Source organism: Chelonoidis abingdonii, chromosome 13, assembly GCF_003597395.2.
Source record: "Chelonoidis abingdonii isolate Lonesome George chromosome 13, CheloAbing_2.0, whole genome shotgun sequence".
Taxonomy (NCBI): domain Eukaryota; kingdom Metazoa; phylum Chordata; order Testudines; family Testudinidae; genus Chelonoidis; species Chelonoidis abingdonii.
The window spans coordinates 6,543,570-6,559,574 of record NC_133781.1 but is presented as its reverse complement, the minus strand read 5'-3'; positions in this window follow the sequence as shown (position 1 = coordinate 6,559,574).

Below are 16,005 nucleotides of genomic sequence, written 5' to 3'. Positions count from 1 at the left end.
GGACCCGCCACTGAATTGCCGCTGAAGACCCGGCCCTGCCCCAGGCCCCCTGAATCCTCTGGGCAGCCCTGCCAACCCCAACTAAATCATCTCAGCCAGGGCTTTGTCAAGCCAGGCCTTAAAAACCTCTAAGGATGGAGATTCCACCACCTCCATAGGTAACCCATTCCAGTGCTTCACCACCCTTCTAGTAAAATAGTTTTTCCTAATATTCAACCTAGCCCTCCTCCATGGTAACTTGAGACCATTGCTCCTTGTTCTATCATCTGCCACCACTGAGAACAGCTGAGCTCCATCCTCTTTGGAGCCCCCCTTCTGGTAGTTGAAGGCTATTATCAAATCCCCTCTCACTCTTCTCTTCTGCAGACTAAATAAGCGGTCCTATTCAATATTTTCATTAATGACTTGGATAATGAAATGGAGAGTTTGCTTACAAAATTTGCAGATGATATCAATGGGGAAGGTTGCAGGCACTTTGGAGAACAAGATTAGAATTCAAATCAGTCTTGACAAATTGGAGAATTGGTGTGAATTCAGCACAATTAAATTCCAAAGACAAGTGTAAAGTACTGCAGTTAGGAGCGAAAAATCAAATGCACAACTACAAAATGGGGAATAACTGGCTAGGTGGAAGTACTGCTGAAAAGAATCTGGGGGTTATAGTGGATCACAAATTAAATGAGTCAACAACATGATGCAGTTGCATAAAAGGCTAATATCATTCTGGGGTATATTAACAATAACAAAATGCTTTATATAAGACACAGAAAGAAATTGTCCTGCTCTATGTGGCACTGCTGAGACCTTAGCTGGAATACTGTGCCTAGTTCTGGGTGTCACAAGAGGTGGATAAATTGGGGAGACTCCAGAGGAGCAACAAAAGTAATACAAAGTTTAGGAAACCTGACCTATGAGGAAATGTTAAAAAAAACTGGGCATGTTGAGTTTTGAGAAAAAAAGACTGAGGGGGGACCTGATAAAAGTCTTCAAATATGTTAAGGGCTGTTATAAAGAGGACAGTGATCAGTTGTTCTCCATGTCCACTGAAGGTCAGAGAAGAAGTAATGGACTTAGTCGGCATCAGGATTAGACATTAGGAAAAGCTTTCTAAGTGTAAGGCTAGATAGGTTCTAGAACAGGTTACAAAGGGAAGTTATGGTATCCCCGTTGGTGGAGGTTTTGCAGAGCAGGTTGGACAAGCACCTGTCAGCGTGGCTTTAGACCAGTGGTTCTTAACCTGGGGTGCACACACCATCTGGGGGTGCAAGATGCCCCTTCTGGGGGTATGAGACATGCCAGATTTTTTTAGAAGGTAAATCATTGAAAATACAAATTAAGCACAGGCATGTAAATACAACTACTTTGTTTCATCAAACCTATGTGTAGCAGGGTGGTTACCCACTCCTGCCCTGAGGGGTTTAAAAGTAGCCCTCCAGAGGGCTGCAGCTTTAAAAGCCTGGGCTGATTGGGAGAAAGTAGGCTTAGCTGGGGCCATGCCCCAATCAGGCCCAGCTGACCCCTATAAAAGGCTGTAAGCCAGAGAGCCAGTCACTCTCTCTCTGCCTGCAGAGGGAGAAGGGCCTGGCTGTAGGGAGCTAGAGACAGGGTACCTGAGTGGAGCAGGGCTGGGGAGCTCCTGCTTGGAAAGCCCTGGGCTGTGGCCAAGCATAAGGCCAACAGGTACTGGGGGTTGCAGGGGACAGCCCTGGGGAAGGCAAAGGCAGCAGGTCCAAACCCAATGTTGCCAGTGAAAAGTAGGCTGGTACTGCAGTCTGCCCCAGGATGCAAGGGCTAGACAATGACTGGCAGTAGCTGTATACTGAGATGAGGTAGGGATAGAGGGTTGGGGGTTCCCCTGGGAGGGGAGACCCAGATTGGAGGGGTATGCTAGGGGGCAGCACCCCAGTTAAAGAGGCACTGGGGTCCAAGGAAGGACATGGGGGCCAGAGGACAGGTGGATAACTGGCCTGCAGAGGGCACTCTGGAGCTGGACTAATCTAATTCCTGGAACAGACCAGCAGGAGGTGCCACAGGGGTGAGTCTGTTCCTTTACACTATGTATTTATTAACCTTACACATTTTGTAATGATTACTGTAATATACAAACAAAAATATATCTAGGTTAAAGGGGTGTGAAGATATTTTGAGAACCAAAGGGGTGCAGGTTGCAGTAAAGGTTAAGAACCACTGCTTTAGACAAAAGACTCAAGTTAATGGTCTGTTGATGTAGTGGCCAGTCAATCCAGTTATCCAGAGGGAAGAAAATGACATGGGAGCCTCAGCAGTTGTAGTGCTGGATTGGGGTTTAAAATGCTGACCAAGGTAAAGAGTGAGGCCCTAATTCATTGCTTCTCCCCACCACATGTAGTCATCTTGGTCTTGTCTAGACTATGACAAAAGGTGCTTTTCCACTTACTCAAGTTAAGTCAGTTGAGCTAGTTTAACTAGCAGCTAAAAAGTTAATGGGTCATTCTTGACATCTGACAGTACAAATTATTCCCTTACCTCTCTGGCTGTGCCCATATGTTCTGATGGATGCGTCTCATTTTCAGTGTCTCCTGTTTGTCCAAAGGGTGACTGCTTTCCGCAGCACAGAAACTGAAACAGAAGCAGCGAAAACTACATCTTTGTCTGGGTTCCTCTTCTCTTACCAACCTTCTCTCTGGCACACTGCTGCAGGATGAGTTGCATCCAGGGGAGATAAACATTCTTCTGCCTTCCATACTCTGGGCCAGGATTTCATGACCCCATGGCTGCAGAGGGCGAGCAGCATTATAAATGCATATCATTATAGGAGTTAAGAACACAGGTTAAAATGTCTTAGGGCCTGATCTAAACCCCATTGAAACCTTTGGGAGTCTTTACATTGTTTACAGCTGGCTTTGTATTAGGCCCTAAATTGTCCATTCTCAGAGTCAGAGGCTAATCTGCCATTCCCTCTGCTCCTCACCTGTCTCTCTCAAATATCTGGACTCAAACTTCCAAAAGTTGCTGCTGATTTTAGTTGCTCAACAACAGATACTTGGAGCTGATTTTCATTAATGCTGAGCACCCACAACTCCATACAAAGCCCCAGACAGAAGCTGCAGGTGTTCAGCCCTTCTGGAAACTGGGCCTCCCTAGCCACACTTGCTCCTGCCTTGGCACAGGGGGCTGGATTATCTCTTGAGAGCCCTTTATGCCCAACAGTTCTAGGATACTAAGGCTTTGATAGGCAGGAGTTTGCCAAGTGGTACAGTGAGGACTACTGCAGCTTTGAAGCTACAGTCAAGCAGGGCCGGCTCTAGGTTTTTTGCTGCCCCAAGCAAAAAAAATTTTGGCTGCCCCCCTGCATGGGCCTGGTGCCCCAGCCCTGGGTGTTGTCCCCCCCACACCCACATCCCCTTCCACCCCAGCACTGGGCTTCCCGCCACCAGTGCCCTCCCCACCCACTGGCTGCCCCTAGCCCTGGGCTCGCCTTCGCCCCCCCCCCCCACACCGGCCTGCTGCCCGTCAGCCCTGGTTCCCCCACAGACCCTGGCAAACCTCCTTCTGCTGCAGTCCGGTCACTGCTAACTCGCTCCCAGGTGCGGGTATTCAGCAGGAATTTTTGGATGTACACAGAACCATTTGGTACAGAGCTAACAGTAAAGGAACAATTCAGCATGTGTGAGAAGGATATGGATGCATATTATAAAGACGTCCTCCATAAAGAGGAAAGTTAAGGTGCCTTTATTAATCTTCTGTTGCCAAACTTTTTCTAATGGGCGATTGCGAATGCATATCTGTCCTTCCTAAACAAAAAAAGGCATCGTTAATACAATTCCAGTCCTGAATTACACTGGGACATTCTTCTAATTGCTCAATTTATCCTACTTCTACAGAAAACAGGTTTTTACAGTGGGAATGCAGGATATTTGAATTTGGGAGAAATGAAGTAACAGCTGCCCAACTAAGCTTGAGCACTCTGAATTTTTGAAGTGTTCCCAACCAACTGGAAGGCAGGTGCTTGGGGGGTGGGGGGGGAGCTGTGGGCTTCTGCCGGGGAGGGCATGCAGTACGTATGCATAGCAGGTCTAGAGCTGGCACGCGAAGCCAGAACATGCTTGGTCTGAGTCGCACAGGTAAGGGGCGTCTGGGGGGTTGGGAGAGAGGGAGTAGGAGTCCCCCGGGCGGGGCAATAAATCAGGGGACAGGCAGTGGTTGGATAGGCAATGGGAGTCCCAGTGGTTTGTCAGGGGACAAGAAAAAAATTAGGGGGTGGTGTCTTGGGGGGACGTTGGGTGAGGTCTGCAGGATCGGGCAGTTGGGCAAGCAAAGGAGAAGGGAGGCTTAGTATAGGTTGTGAGTCCTGGGGGCAGTTAGGGAGGGGTCCAGGAGGGGGTGATCAGGGGAACAGAGGAGCAGGGTGGTGGGGTTGGTTCATCTGTGGGGGGCAAGGCAGAGAGAATAGAGGTGGCAGTGAGGGCTACCTCACCTCCCCCTAGGCAATGATTCTTGTTTTTGAATGTTAAAATGGTGTTATGGTCTCCCGCACCATTCACAGTGCAACTCCCACTCCAGCATGCTGCCGCATGAGGCCCCCCCTCCTTGCCTTTCCAGTTGGTGTGGCCAAGGGAATGCTGGGAAATGTAGTTCTTTCCCTGCTCCAGGTCTGGCTCTATAGGCTGGGAGCTAACCAAGGAACTACAGCTCCCAGAGCCCCCTGTAGGTTCTCAGCTCCCATGCTGCCCCTGCAAATGGGCTGCCCCAAGCTGGTGCCTAGAGCTTCCCCTACAGTCAGTTCATATTGCAGGCCTGTGGCCTGGGGGGAGGAGTTCTTTCTCCTGTGCCTATCCTACAGAAAACACCGCCCCTTTATGCACGGTGCTCCATACACAATGGATATTTTTTTTATAAAGCGCCCACACTGAGGCACTCAGGCCCATATACAAGCAGTACTATATAAAATACAAATAATACAGAAATTATTTAAAAGGCCAAAAATGTTGTATTATTAAAAATGGGAGGTGAGGAGGGATTTCTACACAGAGGCCATGGCAATGAACATGGAAAAGACCTCTAAAAATATGTGGTTTTCCAATGATGTTAAAAACTGGGCAAGGGGGATGCAAGTGGAGGAGGAGATGTGGTGGAGGGCAGCGCTATCCCCAGGTGCCATCACACTAATCGCATGAGCACTTGCAATGATAACATCTGAAAAGTGTGGGTAGGGGAATGCAGATACTCCCCAGGACTAAGCTCTAAGAGGAGGTCTTGGACAGTGCCAGAACCCACTTTAAGAATAAAAAAAGGTCAATTTAAAGTCCAGCCACCATCTCATCACATGCCTGCAGTGTGAAGAATACCGGGTAGCTGTAACGTGATCAAAGCGGCTCCATGCTGCGAGCAGGTGTGCTGCTGTCCTCTGCATCATCTTCAAGCAACTGTGCAGTCCTGCTGACAGCTCTGTAAACAGGAAAGTGAATGATCAGCTCTTTTGCCCACAAGGGCAATGGCTTCGTAGGACAAACAGTGCACAACGTTCGCAGCTGATGTTTTTTTGTACTTTGTCAGTGTCCATTTAATTGGTGTGGTTGAAAATAACACCAAGATGTTAGCCTGACACATTCCTTCTGATTAGTCCCTCAGCAAGTGGGGTCATTCAAGGAAGCAAAATCCTCCTTGTGCCAACTATCTCTATCCAGCAGCAAAAGTCCTCGGTCAAGGCAGGTGTGATGAACCACAGCTACATTGACCAGTACCTAGAATGCTGGTGTTCAAAATAAAGAAAAGGAAGGAACAATAATGTAGGTAACTGGGACAAACTGAATGAGTGGATTTTAGTGATGGGTAAAGAGGCGCGTAACTTGTAAAATCATCATATAAATAATACTGATTGAAATGTGTATCTCTGCGTGCGCCCCTCCTCTGCAAGGTGAATGAAACATTGCTGCATAAGATGGCTTCCTGGAGACTCTCATCATATAGAACCTTTTTTCTGTACTCTATTATTACTGGCTTATAGGAATAAACCTGACTGATATTGGTCATTTGGTCTCTTGAATATATTTTATAACAAAGCAACATCTGGCCTAGCAATTGACTATGCAATTTATGAACAGCAAGCAATTGGTAAGCACCTTTTTCTGATAAATAGATTGGACGCCTTAAATCGCTTGTCATAAGGCTTATTCTCCAGAGTTGGAGGGTTTTTTGCAGCTCTTCTTTTAACCCTCTTCAGTTTTTTAACATCCTTGTTCAAGTGTGGACACCAGAATTAGACACAGTATCCAGCAACAGTCTCCCCTGCATTGCATGCAGGATAATATCGCCTCCCTACTCTTAGTCAGTATTACTGTTTATATCACTCAGAAGAACATTAAGTCTTTTTGTCACAGCATCGCACTGGGCGTTCATGACCCCTACATTCTTTTCAAAGTCTCTGCTTCCCAGGATGCAAGTCCCCAGCCTTTCAGTGTGACCTATTTTATTTGTTCCTAGATCTATAACCTTGCGTATGGCTGCCTTAAAATCAATGTTTAACTGCCCAACTTTCAAAGTGATCCAGATAGCTCTGCATCAGAGGTTTGTTCTCATAATTATTTAGAGCCCCAATGATCTTTGTCTTCAACAGTCGTTATTAGCAGTGATTTGACTGAACCCTGTTGGACCAAAAAACTGATTTCACTTTTTTTAATCTATGGTTCATGCCAGGATGTTTCAGAGGGGGATCACTTGGGGATACCAGGTGGCATAATCTAAAACCACCAGGATACATTTGAACTTCATAATGCTATTTGTGAAGGGCCCCACGAAGTCCATGGTGAACTTCTTGAATGAGGTGCTAATCACTGACAACAGGATGAGGGGAGCCTGTGGCACTCCACACAAGGCCACAGGAATCACAGAATCTTTCACCTTCTGGTGCACCCTGAGCCAGAAGAACCAGACCAGGACTCACGCTAATGTTTTCTCATGACCCAGGTGACCAGCTGCTGGAATGTCATGGGTGAGTCACAAGACCACACATTGGTGGCATTGGGGTACCACAAGCTGAGCCCAGAAGGGTTGATCCAGTAAAGGCAGTCACTGGTCAATTCAAAAGGGGGGATACAGTGTCATTTGATGGGGCTTGTCCATGATTCCATTGACACGAGCCAGCTGCTCAGAGACCTCACTGAGAGTGGGATCCTCTCTTTGGTTCTGACTGAAGTCTGCCCCCAAATTCAAGGCCTTTTCACAAACAGGCTGTTGGCGTGACCTCTTCGGTGGCAAGGGCAGTGGAGTTTGCAGTCAGGATCTCTCTTTTCTTGGCCATTCAGGTCAGGGTCCTCAGGTGCCTTGTCCATTTTCTCAAAGGCTACTTCAGGATGTTGGGACCCAACACTGGCAGCAAACCTCCTCTAGTCACTGCCCAAGATGACAGGGAATGCTGGTCTCGCACTAGGCCTACCATCATGTCCTGTGTCTCTCCTTTCACCGTTATGGTGACAGATGCTTTGGAATAGAACTCACATCCCCATGTATGCATTGCAGCCAGATGACTCCCAGCGGTGGGTCTGGGGGTTTGACGTAGTCCTGGTGGATGAGTCTGTCTGCATATGGAGTCTGAGGCCAGAGACTTAAATTCTGTCCACATTGAGAGGAATTGTCACCTTACCCAAGGGCTGCTTACAGGCCCTAGACCCCCACCCCCGAGTCCATACCTGGCTGAAGCTGCAGTACATCATGGGACAGGCATGTCGAAGATACCCAAAGCACCCACAAATAAAACTATTTCTGGATGCCTGAGCCTGTCTTTAGAGTTGGGCAAGTGCATTGGCTCACCCAAGGTCTGAGACTTCTCCACCATGTCTAGGTCCTCAGGTATTCCCCAAGATGCACAGGGTGGGTGCAGGGGCGGCTCTAGACATTTCGCTGCCCCAAGCATGGCAGCATGCCACGGGGGGCGCTCTGCCGGTCGCCGGTCCCGTAGCTCCAGTAGACCTCCTGCAGGCATGCCTGCGGAGGGTCCGCTGGTCCCACAGCTTCGGTGAAGCCGCGGGACCAGCGGACCCTCCACAGGCAAGCCTGCGGGAGGTCCACCAGAGCCACAGGACCAGCGGATCCTCCGCAGGCAAGCCACCAAAGGTGGCCTGCCTGTCGTCCTCCCGGCGACCGGCAGAGCGCCCCCCGTGGCATGCCACCCCAAGCATGCGCTTGGCGTGCTGGGGCCTGGAGCCGCCCCTGGGTGGGTGCCTCAGGGTCCTCTGTCTCTTCACGGAGTAGGACACTTGTCTGCTTAGGTCCTGAGAAGGCTTGGCTTCCTAGAAGCAAGGACCACTGAACTTTATATTTCCTGTCCCACCCCGTAACTTCCAGCGAGGGGGGAGAGTTTGGCTCCACCCATCAGGGGGAGGGTAGTGGGGTCTCACCCTCAAGTCCAGAGGGAGGCCACTCTGCCTCACTGTACCTGCAAATATAACTAATGCAGTCAGCATGGTTTCATGGAAGGCACGTCTCATCAAACTAACCTTTTTTTGACAGGATTACAGGTCTGGTAGATAAAGGTAACTGTTGGTATAGTATATTTGGATTTCTGCAAGGCACTTGTCTTAGTACCACATGACATTTTGATTAAAAAGTTTGCATTATATGAAACTAACAGGGCATACATAAAATTGATAAAAAATAACCTGGCTCATTGTCAGATCTCAAAATGCCATTGCAAATGGGGGGGACATCAATAAGTCTGGCTGTTTCTAGCACGGTTTCCCAGGGATTGTTCCTTGGTCAAACACTATTTAATTGTTGATTAAAAAAATATTTAGATGATGATATAGAACCTTTGCTGGTAAAGTTTACAGATAACACAAAAATTGGTGGGATAGAAAATACTGAGGAGAGGTTACCGCTACAGAGTGATCAGTCACCTGGTTAAGTGGTCACAATCCAACACAACGTGTTTTAATACAGCCTAATAATACATCTGGAAACCAAGAACACAGGTTATACCTACAGGATAAGAGACTTTGTCTTGGAAAACAAAGCCTCAGAAGGGCTCATTGTAGATAATTGCCTCTGCATGAGCTCTCAGTGCAATGCTGTGGCAAAAAGGGCTAATGAGATTCTTAAATGTACGAAAACAGAATATCAAGTAGAAGTAGGTGTGATGCTTTGGGGTTCAGTCCAGAGCAGTAAAGGGCCATGTAACCACCTGCCCTGCAACTTTGGGTACCTTCAATGCTATGCTGCTGCAGCTCATAGCCCTGACACCAACAGCCAGCAGACAAGCATTTGGTCACAGCAAGGCTTCTATAGCCCAGTTACTCTTTGCAGAATGATGCTAGCACCCTCCCAGTCCTGAATTTTCTGGTTCAGATCTCCTGTCTTTATAGCTCAGTAAACCTTTTACATGTATTCTCAGATAAAGTTCCTTTATTCAGGCTGGGAAGAGATGTCTTGTGCTCTTCTACCTTGCTTGTTAGCTTGATAGCTTTGTTTACCTTATATGTGAATTTCTTTTCATTGTCTTTGCCTGACAGCCAGGCTGGTCAGACAAGAACATTCATATTCCTTTGTCTAGAGCAGATTGGGCTTAGGCATTGCTTGCTGAACATATTTTAAGGACATAATTCCAGCACATGTCCAGAACTCTTTATGCACAGCCTGTACGTACATCAAGCAAGGATTTTCAGAACCAGGATGTTACTAATTTGTAACTGATACCTTACAGGCCACTCTTTGGGTCTATATCATGACACTAGTGTGTGAGGTGTAGTGAGTCTGTCAGGCCTGACATGAGATGCTGACACAGAGCAATGAACCACCAATGGTCCCCTGTGTAACAGAAGGGCAGTGATTATGGCTTGTGTACACTGCATTGGTAGGACCACAACTAGAATTCTATGTCTAGTTCTGATGTCCGTACTTCAAGGAGAATGTGGAAATTCTGGAGAGAGTTCAAAGGAGCGGCTACTAAAATGATCCAGATGCTGGAAAACAAACAAGTCTTACCACGTGAGGCTTAAAGAGCTCAACGTATTTAGCTTATTAGAGAGAAGGCAGAGAGGTGGTGTGATCACTGTGTCTAGACACTGACACATCATGGAACAGAGATCTGAGAGCAGGGGGCTTTTCAACCTTGGTGACATTGGCAAAACAAGATCAAATGGCTGGAAGTTGAAGTTTGACAAATTCAACCATGAAATGAGATGCAATTTCCAAGCAGTGAGGGTAATTAAACATTGGAACTGCTTAGCAGGGGAGATGGTTGACTCACTATTATTTTCAGTGTACAAGGTGAGACAAGATACCTTCCTAAATGATGTTCTTTAATCCAGTTTCTGGGAGGAATTCTACAGCCTGTGTGTGTGAAGACTGGGTGGTCCCTTTTGGCTTTGGAGCTTGTGTTTGAGTCCCCATATTCATTCTCTTCCTTTATGGGCTGTGGGGAGAATGGGTTTTCCTGCAGTATCCTCAACATGCTCAGAACACTTGCAGCAATGCTTTAAGATTATGACAATAATCAAATCTCAGGCTTCAGTCAGTTGCCTGCAAGGGTCAGGAAGGAATCTTCTCTCCTTCTCCAGCCCCACCCAAGGCATAATTGACCTGATGTATTTTAGTTATTTTTGCCTTTCCCTAAAGTATCAGGACTGGGCACAGCTGGAGATGGAATGCTGAATAGGGTGGGCCAGTGCTGTGAGGTGATAGACAATCCTTTTGGTTTTTTAGATGCCTGGAGGGGTGCCTTACTCACATGTTCAGGATCTAACTGATTGGCAGATTAGGAGTCAGGAAGGAATTTTCTCCCAGATCAGATTGGCAGGGACCTTGGGAGTTTTTCACCTTTCTCTGCAGCATGGTTTGTCTCGTGGACCCTATGGGCATAACTCACCATATTAATTCCCTGCCCCTGCCACTTCAGGAGTCTAGGTCACTGGTGGGACTTTGGCGCTGCTGGTACCTCAGACTTTCTTGGTCTACACCTGTGGCACACAATTTAGTCTTCCAAAGGCTGAAATGTTTTGGTTTAACTAAAATCTTTGGAATTAATACAGGGGTAACTGGATGAAATGTAATAGCCTGTGATACACAGGAGATCAGACTAAATGATCTAATGGTCCCTTCTGGCCTTAAACTCTATGAAACTATAACTCACACATACACACACTTACTAGTTTACATTATAAAGGGAGCATTTTTCTTTTTCTTGTGTCATTACTAGAAGGTCCTCACCACATAACATTGTAGGAATAGGAAAATATCTTCTCAATATATTTTCAGATTAGGATTAAGACACAGGGCTAGAGAATTCCTGCTGAATCTCAGTTTTCTTTCTTTTTTAAGAGTAAATTCTAGCCCTAGCGTTTGCAAACAAAAGTTTGAGAATATGACCTGAGTGTAACCGATTCAATGACAACTGCCTGCATCTGCAGGGAGCCTGAACCGATAGCTCTGTAATGGGAAAACAGCCCCTTTCATGCTTTGGGGTGCCACAGGAGGGAGGGGAAGGTGCAGCAGGCCTGACACACTCACTCACCCAAGCAGATACATCATGATAGCTGGGGCAAATAGTGGAGCTCCCTGCCTCTCCAGGGGCAGAGGGGACCCCTTGTTTCCTCCCTTTCTGTTCCTAAGAGGAGGTGGGCCCTGCTGCCACTCCTGGATGAAGAAGGGGACCCCATGCTGGACTCCTGCATCTGCAGGAGGGGAGGGGCTCCCTTCCACTATCATTCCAAGTGGGGGGCAGGCACCAGGGTATGGTGGTATGTGTGAAGGGTCCCTAACATGGGAGTTAATGAGTCAAAGTGTTTCACCCTGGCAGACAGGTGAAAAAGGGGAATAATGTAAATGAGAATCTCACCTCACATGCTGTATTTTCCTAATTCTCTATCACTGTCAATGGTGTGTGTGTGTGTGTAGAGAGAGAGAGAGATTTGCACTAGACAGTTACAATCTGTGAAGCCTACATTTTGAAAAGAAATTTCTTACTGGTTGAAGTAATCTTCCAAGGTGCAGATGATTCCCTTATTTGGGATTATCAGGGACTTTCTCAAGCTTCCTCCCTCCCTCAGGCCGGCCGCAGCCTTTCAGAGGGCAATGCATGTGACTAAGCAAACAAATCTCAGGGCAGCTGACTCCATGCAACCTTCAGCCAGTCATCTGTCTCAGTAATTAACAGAGAATGAGAGATCAGAGCTTCAACACATTTACAACTGAAGAGTAAATTATTATTCAGCAAAAATAGAGGGGTAGAGTGCTGTGTTGGCAGATGCCAGTGTGTAAAGAAGCTAGGGCTAAGGCTCCCTTATTCTTTGTGAGCTCAGCATTTCAAGGTAAGTCTCAGATGCCTGCCCACTCTCCAGGGCCCTGGACTTTGATGTTGCTCAGCTGAAGAGCATGAAGGATCAGGGAAAAGCAAGATCTGTCCCACTCCCCGTTTCTGACACTCTGGATATACTCACATTTAGTGTAAGAGAACTGTCCCATGCTGTGCACATGTGGCTGTGGTGACAGAAGCAGAAGGAGGCCCCTTAGCACACTTCCCCTTTTAGCCTGTCAAGGGCACAAAAAAGCTAACAGTGCAGACGTTGATGCAGGACAATATATTTAATGCATCTGACCTTTCCCAGCACCTCAGTTTGCTGGTTCAGTGTTCTAATGTCAATCGTTTACAGTAAGATAGTGGGATCCATGCGGTTCTTTGTGGGGCTTGGATCCAAATTGGTAGTCCAGAGGAACTCCTATGTAGTTTAATGGTTAAGAGCAATTATACATGAAATGGGAAACATGCTCCCTTTTCCACAATCCTATTATTCAGCTGTGTAGTACAGTAATGTTCAGAGTAGATGGTAAAAGACATTAAGCTACTAGATAACCAAGACAACGAACTCCCTTGGATTTAACTTTCTTTTCCTTTCAACACCATAAGGAGATTCCTTCAGTAACTCAAGGAGGCAAACTGTGTTTGGTAAGAGTCATTCTAAATGCAGTGTGGACCTGTGCTGATATCCCTGAGCAATTTGTGTAGTTTACGCACAAGATGAAATGCTGTCTGGTGTGCAGCACTGGCCAATCTCTGCAGCTAGCACATGCCTCGTGCTTTGAAGCTCCTGGGCAAGATGGGAATTTGTCCATGAATTACCAATAGGATTAGCTTTACCAGCGTCAGCAGAATGGGCTGAAGTTTTCCTGCCAGCCTGGCAATTCCCACCTTGTAGCAGAGCAAGCAGACCTTAGAGAGGTAGAAGTAAGATGTTGTGCTAATTAGCTCTGGTCCATAAGGCCCAGCGAGACAGGTGGCAGCCCTGATGTCCACATTGCAAGGAATACAGACTTGCTGGGGTTTTGTGAGCAGTAAGAACCTCAGCATACTCTAGCCAGGTGCCAGCATCTTCCTGCAAGAGTCTAACCAAACTGACAGGAATCCAATGGGCTACTGAAATTAGAGCGGCGATTGTCCAGACACTCAGGCTTGTGTCCTACAATCTGCCCATGCAGGGTTAAATGTCTGACACTTTCATGTCTTTCTTTAACAGATCTCAGCAGTCACACAATTTCCCAATATTCATCCTTCAGCTTCTGTGCTCCATGTTACCCCATCGGTCCCAGGAATTTCTGTGTTAAATGATTTCTCTCCTTTCTTGGTGTTCCTACACTTTGGACCCTTCCCTTTGGACACTCATAGTTACATGTCCCATTTAGTTGCCTATCCGGGTTCTATACTCTCGAGCAGGGATTTTTAAAGCAGTTTTAAATCACAGATGCAAATAAAACTGGGCTTAACCCCCACCTCTGTAGTACAGCTCCTAGGCAAATTCCTTTCTAACGGTATGGCTATTTAACATTACCCTTCCATTAACTGCAGTGGTCCATATGCCAGTTTCACCCCATGTGACAACATCTATATTTGCAGTAATGTTGTAAGCAACATTTTGTGAAATGCTCCATCAAATGCTTTATTCCTATCCAGATAACATTACTTTGTTAACTCCACTAACTGTGTTACTCTACATTACATTTAAAAAGCAGTCTAGTTTGGCTGGTATGATCCATAGTTTTTTGCTTAATATTCTGTCATAATTCCAGCTGTGTAATCATATGTAAGCTACAAGGGACCTCAAGAGGTCATCTAGTCCATCCATCCTCCCTGTGCTGATGGTAAACCTAGACCATCTCTATTTGTCTAACCTATTCTTAAAACCCTCCATGATGAGGATTCCAACAAACCTCCCTTGATAATCTATTCCAGAAACTTTTAACCCTATCTTTATAGTTAAAGTTTTTTCCTAAACCACCTAAGCTGCCTTGCTGCAGATTAAGCCCCCAAGGGCAGTCTAGGACCAATCCATTCAACTTATTCATAAATGATACTGGAGAAAGGGGTAAAAAGTGAGGTGCAAAGTTTGCAGATTACACTAAACTGCTCAAGATAGTTAAGACCAAAGCAGACTGTAAAAGAACTTCGAAAAGATCTCAAACAAAACGAAAGTGAATTGGGCAACAAAATGCAAATGAAAAAAGTATAATCTGGATAATGTAAAGTAATGCACGTTGGAAAAAATAACCCCAACTGTACATACGATATGATGGGAGGCTAATTAGCTACAACAAATCAGAAAAAGATCTTGGAGTCATCATGGATAGTTCTCAGAAGACATCCACTAAGGGCAGAGGACAGTCAAAAAGCAAACAGGATGTTAGGAATCATCACAAAAGGGGATAGAGAAATAAGAAGGAGAAATATTATTGCCCTTAATAATAATCGATGTATGCCCACATCTTGAATACTGCATACTAGAGGTGGTCTCCTCATCTCAAAAACGAAATACTGGCACTAAGAAAGGTTCAAGAAAGGACAACTAAAATGTAGGGTTTTGTTGTCTCATATGAGGAGAGATTAAAGAGGCTAGGACTTTTTCAAGCTTGTAAAAGTAGGAGACTAAGGGGGAAAGAATAGAGGTTTATAAAAACATGAGTGATGGAGAAAGTAGAAAGAAAAGTTATTTACTTATTCCATAATACAGAACTAGGGGCACAATGAAATTAATAGGCAGCAGGTTTAATAAATGAAAGAAAGTTCTTCTCACACAAGTGCACAGTCAACTTGTGGAACTCCTTACCTGAGGAGGTTGTGAAGGCTAGGACTATAAAAAGCGTTTAAAAGAGAACTGGATAAATCATGGAGGTTAAGTCCATTAATGGCTATTAGCCAGCACGGTAAGGAATGTGGCCCCTAGACTCTGTTTCCAGGGTGGAGATGGAGGAGGCAGGAGAAGATCACTGATCATTACCTGTTAGGTTCACTCGGCATGGCCCTGTCGAAGACAGAATACTGGGCTACAATGGACCTTTGGTCCTGACCCAGTATGGCCATCTTGTTCTCTTTGTCCTACCTTTAGTAAAACAAGGAGAACAGTTGATCATCACCATCTTTATACCACCACTTTAATATACTGAAGACTTGCTATCAGTCCCACCTTCAGTCCTTCTTTTCTCAATCTAAACATGGCCCATTTTTTTTTACCTTCCCCCATAGGTCCAGGTTTTCTAAACCAATTATTTTGTTGCTCCACTCGTGAACTCTCCCAACTGCCACATCTTCCTAAAGTGTGGAGCCCAAAACTGGACACAGTACTCAGCTGAGGCTTCACCTGTGCACAACGAGAGCAATACATTACCCCAGGGCCGCCCGAGGATTCGAGGGCCTGGGGTCTTCAGCAGCAGGGTCCTCCGCCTGGGTCTTGGGGCACTCTTCAGCGGTGGGGTCCAGGAGCGAGTGAAGGACCTGCTGCTGAAACTGCTGCGAAGACCCAGAGTGGAAGGAAGCCCCTGCCGCTGAATGCGGCGGAAGACCCAGAGCGGAAGCAGCTCTGTTCTTCAGCAGCAGTCCTTCAGTGCTGCCAAACACACCCGATGAGTGAAGGACCTGCGCCGAAGACCTGGTAAAACTCTCATGGGCTCCTGTGGGGTCTGGGGCCGGGGCAAATGCCCCACTCCTCCCCCCCCCCCCGGGCGGCCCTGCAGTTGCCTCCCATGTCTTGCATGCTACACCCTTGA